Raw genomic sequence first — 6,881 nt, 5'->3', positions numbered from 1 at the left:
TTGTAAGTCGAACCAGCTTGTGCCTTTCTTAATGTCTGGAATGGTGATCCGATGCTGATTCTTTTAGTTTTAATACACTCTCCTTTTTTATTTTCTGATCCAGTTGATGGTGACAGATTAATGCCAGTTGCAGTATAACTTAAGTTGTACGATACTAGATCAGGACTGGCCGGCCATAGAGAATTCAAATTATCACTGCTAGAAAAATCGGCATTTGTACCGGTTGGGAACCCTGGTTTAGTACCAGGCGCCCGACCGGTACTGGTTGTCCGGTACTAAATGAGACGTCTTTTAGTACCGGTCAACACGCCCGGTACTAAACGACCCATTTAGTACCGGTCGGTAATGGTTTTCCACCCAAAAAATAAATACGGACCTATGAGCTCCAGCCTCGCGTGTTACTTTCCTACCATCTCACATACGCATCACATGTGACTAGAGAAGAGATGCATTCCTTTTGAAGTAACCCGTTGAGGACCATTTAGTACCGGGCCAAGACACCGACCGGTACTAAATGTCGCATTTTAGTACCGGCCGGTGCCTTGGCCCGGTACTAAATGGCCGCGCCATATTAGTACCGGACCAAAACACCGGCCGGTACTAAAATGCGACATTTAGTACCGGCCGGTGTCTTGGCCCGGTACTAAAATGGCTCCGGGAGCTTTCAAATTTGAGCCCGGTACTAAAATTACCCGTGCCAGGCAATCAAATTCAGGTCATCAGTGTATCCAACGGCCCAACCTATGGCCCAACTCGCAGATCGTAGATGATACTTTTTGGGCTTGTAAGAAGGCCCGTGCAATGCCATAAAGGAGGATCCAGCAGCAAAGCAATTTTGACTTCTCTTTCTGCAAAAGAATTACATGTGCTTGAAACATTCTTATAACAGATTTATTATCATGAAACAAATTTTGTAGTACTATACACTTCAGACCTGGTTAAAAAACACCGGGCGAGGCCAGGTTAAAAGGCCAATAAATTTTTTTTGAGAGAAACCGAGTATTTCATTGATAAATTTTGGTGATTACAGCTCGTTTTACAACACCTTCAAAAGAAAGAAAAATTACATCTAGGTCCTTGTAAAAACCTCCCGGCGTCCTTGTAAAAACCTCCCGGCCTTCCTCGCCGCCGGCAATCGGAGCGCCCAACTTGAAGCCGATCCCCTCCCTGGCGAAGAATATAAACTTGTGTTGCCGTCTTGAGTTGTATGCCGAAAATGACACCTATGAACGCTGAACGACCCGGCTGGTTCGCATCGCCAAGCTTGAAGGAATCTGACGCCACAAAAACAAACAGACCCCAACGCCGGACGATGAATCCCCCAGAAGGGAAGCCGAACCACCAAAATTGGTGAAATCCAGAAACCAACCCGATTTCATCTCGTGTTAGTACAGAAAACTCCTCAAATCCACGTCAGAAAGAACAAGACCCCCGACGAAGATCAAGGAGTAGCAAAATAACCCAACAGATTCTGGTACTCCAGATCCAGGGTACCTACACCACCCCGGCTCATCGCTAGCAGCAGACAACTTACCAGTGAGGCGGAGAATAAGCCGGAGTCGCTTATTCCAGCAGCACAGATCCACCTCCACCTCGCGAACTCTGCCTGGACCAAAACTACTCATACTAGTTAAGTATTTGTACAACGGCCATCTCTTTCCCCGTTCCCCATCCTCTATGGGGAACGGAAGAAATCAGCGCCGGATGGAGATCGCCTCTCGTTCGCCCTCTCTCAACTGTAAACTGTAGATGGAAGATACAAGAAGGAAGAAGAGGCTGCGATCCAAAAGGCCAATAAATATTTGTGAGCCCGACCTGAGCATGATCCCGGACCAAATATTTACAGCCCATGGTGGCCCTTTTTGAATTGGGCTGTGTTTGAGATCAAATGTTGGGAGTCCGCACCCGGCTCCATGGTGCCGTAGGCTGAAGATACGTGCTCGAATTCAGTTAACGGGCTTTAATCTTCCAAGCCAATCTCGTGACCCATCTGTGTCCTTAAGGCAGGAGATCGCCCCCCACACTCGCATCCGGAAAAGGTTCTTTTTTATATTTAAAAAAAAATAAAATTTCAAAAAAATATGTCCGTTTTGGAAAATTTGAAAAATATACCCCGGTCGCCTTATGGGGGCGACAGGGCTCAAATGTAATTTTTTCTTCTTCAAATTTGCAACAAAATCCTTGGAGAAAAAAAAAAGAAGAGGGGGCCTGTCGCCCACCCCAGGGGCGACAGGGGCCTGTCACCCGTTGGGGGGCGACATGGGCCTTCCCCTCTATTTAAGCCCTGGCCGCCATTCGCCGCCATTTCCTTTGTCATTTGAGCCTAAAAATTCAGAAAAAAAGAGAGGGGTGAGGAAAAGAAAAGCGGCGAAGCTCTGCCGAATTGCGTACTCCTGATCTACAGGTAACTTCCGTATGAATCCATTGATATTGTATAACAATTTAATTTAATTAGTGTATTAGCTGAATTAGATTTGGTGCTTTAGAACACTGGTTTAGTATTACAATTTGAGTACTATTACAGACTTTTTCAAATAAAATAATTATACATTAGAATAGAATTATGACAGTACCTTATTGATATTGCAGCATAAGGCAATGGCTGCCTCAAATTGTGGAGGATTTTCATGGACCGAAGAAAAATCTAGTATAATACTTGATATCATGACCCATCTTGTTATCAGTAAGAAGTTGGATCCGTTAGCGGATGGTACGATAGAGATGGTGTTGTCCAAAGTAGTAGAGTTTAAAGATTTCATATTATTTCGAGGTATTACGACGCAAGATGTAAAGGAACACCTGCTAGAACGTCGGAAGATATACATGAGAGTATGTGAACTAGCAAATCATCCTAATATCATTGGATTCTTACAAAGTTCTTGTAAGATATGGATGCGGCCAGAGGTGTATGAGATGCACATTAAGGTAACTCTCATTCAGTTCTAATCCCGTCCGTCATTTCGAATCCATATTTATGAAACAGTAACATTGTTTTTTAATTATATGCTAGGATTACCCCGAGGACACGGAGTTGATTAACAAAACGATACCAAATTTCCGTAAATTGGTATGTATCTTCGGTGGACTTATGCCGCAAACTAGACGAAGGAGGCGGATAAGATTTCGGGTGATAGTATTTGGCCATGATCTATAACATATGATGTTCATCGATTTAAGACGTATTCGCATTTAGTATTATTAATGTTGTATTATGCTTTTATGTATGTCTCGTACCTAACTTGCATTTACTGGACATGTACATAATGTCGAGTTTGAATCGTACTTAGTCGTAATGGAGCATCGAAGTATAAACATACCATCTATTGTATGTAATGGAAAATACGAGAGTGATCAGTGATGAACGTTGAAGTGTATAAATAAGTGGTCCACAGCTATCTCATTACAAATAAACATCAGAGATACAAACATCAGATATATCTAACCACCCCTATGGCGTCGGAGCTTTTTATGTCACTAGAATACTAAAAAGCAGGCATGTAATAAATATAACGATAAGAAATAAGAACTAAAAAATGCATTACGTAATGTGAACCACCAAATTTTACATCATAATACAACGATAATGAAAAACACATCACACATGCAGTGGCATGTCAGAACCCGTTACAAACTACGGTAAACAGATTCCAGACTAACCTAACATGCCTTAGGTAATTTAAAAAAAATAGAACAAACACAACGATGCAGCATGTCACTAGCACTAGGGTAGTCCTAGTAGCCGTACCCCCACGTAGCAAACTGCGTTGAGCCTTCTCCGCAGTATCCACCCATTGTAGGTGGTGCAGGCGGTGGTGCCGGAGGTGCAGGGCCCTTCTTCTTGTGACAAGGGCAGTTGCAGTAAGGAATAGTGCATGGTTCATCCTGTGAACCGGCTGCATTGCTGGTATCATCAACTTCGTCGTCTTTGTTACCCTCGCTCACTTCCTCATAATGGTTCACCTTGCATTCCAGATCAAAGATCTTTATCTGGAGGTACTCGATGAACTCCTGAACAGAATCAATTGGTGCAGGATCTACCCACCTAGTAAAACCACAGTTTTCTGGAGCATCGGAAGACTGCAAAACAAATTTCATGTAAGATGTCTCATTGAAGATAAAGAAATGAAACAACCGAGTATTACCCATGCGTGTGGACATTTAAAGAAACGCCGACCGCCATCCATCCCGTCGGTGCACATCTGCACTAAGCAGTCCGCACCATATCTGCATTTTGGCCACGGTTCTCTACAGTTATCGTATTGTCGAAGAGGAGTTTCATTGGTAAATTCACTCTTGTGCTGTGGCGGAAACTCAAACACTGGTTCCGGAAAGGAATCAGGTCCAAGAGGCCCCTCCCATATTATGGGGTCTCCCTTTCTTCCCCCTTTTTCTTTCCCAAAACCATAGTAATTCTTCCCGCTAGACCCACATCCAGACATTGGGTATACAATGAGGTTTTGTGTTTGAGTTGTGCTGGGAGTTCACAAACTTGGGAGTATTTATAGGCGCACAAAGGTCTGATACCCGGAGTGTGGAGTGTAAATGCACCTAAAAAACCTACATGACAACACAGTGAAGAGGCTAGCTGACCTAACACTGAAAAGGCTAGATTCGATGCTCGAAATGACTACTCGATGCATCTCTGTGCATGCAGACTCACAGCACTGCATTGCTGCCGCTCGGTCGATCGCGCCTAAATGCCGCCTTCCCAACTACACGCCACAGACCTTCGCTGTAGAATGACAGGTCCGTCGTCCTCGCCAGAGAGACTGCTTTGAAGGTGAGCTGGTGTGGTTGCCGTCTTGTCACCAGTGGCGGAGCTTGACCTTGAATTTCAGACAAATGAGGGGGGGCCGCTCTTTTGCTACAGTAATGAACAGTAGCCATTTTACTATTCACGTAGTGGGAATTTTCATTGGCCAGGGGGGGCCAAGGCCCCCCTTGGCCCCAATAAAGCTCCGCCATCTATTTGAAATGGTGGAAGAGAACTGCTATTGGGTTGTTGTCTTTTGTCACGTATGTCTGGGCAAAGAATGCGACATTTGGGAAATCCGTGATCGCCGTGCTGAGCAGTGGCAACCTGTGATCTCGTACTCGCAGCTAGATACACTATGGTTTCTATTTTGAGCTATTCGAGCGTGTAGTCGTCATCATCGTCGGCGGGTGAGGTCTCCGGATGCTTTTTAGTATTCTAGTGACATGAAAATGTGTGCTTTTTAGCAGCAGACCCCGACGTATTTCTTATTTCTTAATTCTTATCGTTATATTAATAAAATGTGTGTTTTTTAGTATTCTAGTGACATGAAAAGCTCCGAAAATATTAAGGACAAGTTCAAAGATTTCATAGACTCACGGCTACAACTGCAAATTAATGGTAAAGGCTACAACACACAGAGTTAAGCTCTCAACTTAAAACATAAACAACTAATTGCAGTGCCATGTGCACGCGACAAGATAATTTCTTATTGCATCTAAACCTACCATGCCTTATGGAATGTAAAATGCCGGGATTACATGGTACTACTCTACTGAGTGCACCTAGGATATTTGCCCTTCCTAATTGCTTCGGCCCCGGCTTCCTTCGCACGGCGTGCCCTCTCTCGCTTTCTCTCCCTGTCAGCTTCACGTTCGGCCGCCGCCTTACGATCCACCTCCTCTATCCTCTTGCGGATCTCTTCTTGCTCTTGCTTGCGCTTCTCCTCTTGCTGTTCCTCGTGCTTCATTCGGCGCCAACGTTCTGCAGCTCACCTTGCTTTTTGTTCCACAATGTCCTTTGCCTGCTGCGACTGCACGGTGTCGAACCACTACATAAAATCACAAAGAGGCGGAGGAGACTTTGTCCAACATATGTTAGAATCATAACTCAATGTTAGGTCATAGAGAAAAATAGCGTATGTTCTCCTGCTACCTTGGCCCGGTCTTTGCTGTATCGCTTAGGTGGATCATATTCGTAGTTCTCACACATAAAGAACCTCATGCCGTAGTCATCTCCTAAAACCTCAGATTGCATGAACTTGCATAACGAACCGCAGAAGTACATTGTCACATCAATTCCTTCGGGTACGGTGGCTTTACACTTGCTCCACGGAATGTAGGTTGATCCTGACGAAGACATTGGCGCTATAGTGTGGTGCACTAAATAACAAACAATGATTTAAGCAATGCACATATCGTATACCAAATCGATGCGTGAAAATATAGGTAATGTCATAATTCTATTGTCTTATACTGTAATATCAATAAGGTACTGTCATAATTCTATTCTAATGTATAATTATTTTATTTGAAAAAGTCTGTAATAGTACTAAACCAGTGTTCTAAAGCACCAAATCTAATTCAACTAATCTGCTAATTAAATTAAATTGTTATACAATATCAACGAATTTATACGGAAGTTACCGGTAGATAACAAGTGCGGAATTCGGCAGAGCTTCGCCGCTTCCCTTCTCCTCACCCCTCTCTTTTTTCTGGATTTTTGGTAGATTTTTTGAGGTCAAATGTGGAGGGAATGAGGGGGGAGGCCTTATATAGGGAGGGCTGACCCGGTCGCCCGCGGGAGGGGGGGGCCGGCCCCCCCTGTCGCCCGCGGGAGCGCCCACCGGCCCCCCTGGCGCCTGTAGGCTGGGCCCACTGGTCGGTCGCCCCTGGGGTGGGCGACAGGGTCCTGTCGCCCGTTGGGGGGCGACAGGCCCCCCTCTTTTTTTTCTCCAGGGAATTTGTTGCAAATTTGAAGAAGAAAAAAATTACATTTGAGCCCTGTCTTCGGGGTATATTTTTGAAATTTTCCAAAACAGACATATATTTTTGAAATTTTATTTTTTTTAAATATAAAAAAGAAAAAACCGCCTCGCATCCAGACAGAACCCTCGCCGCCGCCGCCG

At 44.4% G+C, this 6,881-nt stretch overlaps 1 long non-coding RNA gene across 1 annotated transcript; it reads right to left on the bottom strand.

The window, feature by feature from the left end:
- Nucleotides 1-979: 979 nt before the first annotated feature.
- Nucleotides 980-1,774, bottom strand: LOC120664095. Its single transcript, XR_005670722.1, has 2 exons — nucleotides 1,535-1,774; nucleotides 980-1,274 (listed from the first exon to the last, which is right to left on the bottom strand). It is a non-coding gene; the product is annotated as an uncharacterized LOC120664095 (long non-coding RNA).
- Between the last annotated feature and the right edge of the window lie 5,107 nt (nucleotides 1,775-6,881).

The sequence above is a fragment of the Panicum virgatum genome, chromosome 3N (assembly GCF_016808335.1).
Source record: "Panicum virgatum strain AP13 chromosome 3N, P.virgatum_v5, whole genome shotgun sequence".
Taxonomy (NCBI): Eukaryota; Viridiplantae; Streptophyta; class Magnoliopsida; order Poales; family Poaceae; genus Panicum; species Panicum virgatum.
This window is presented reverse-complemented; position numbering and strand designations above follow the sequence as displayed.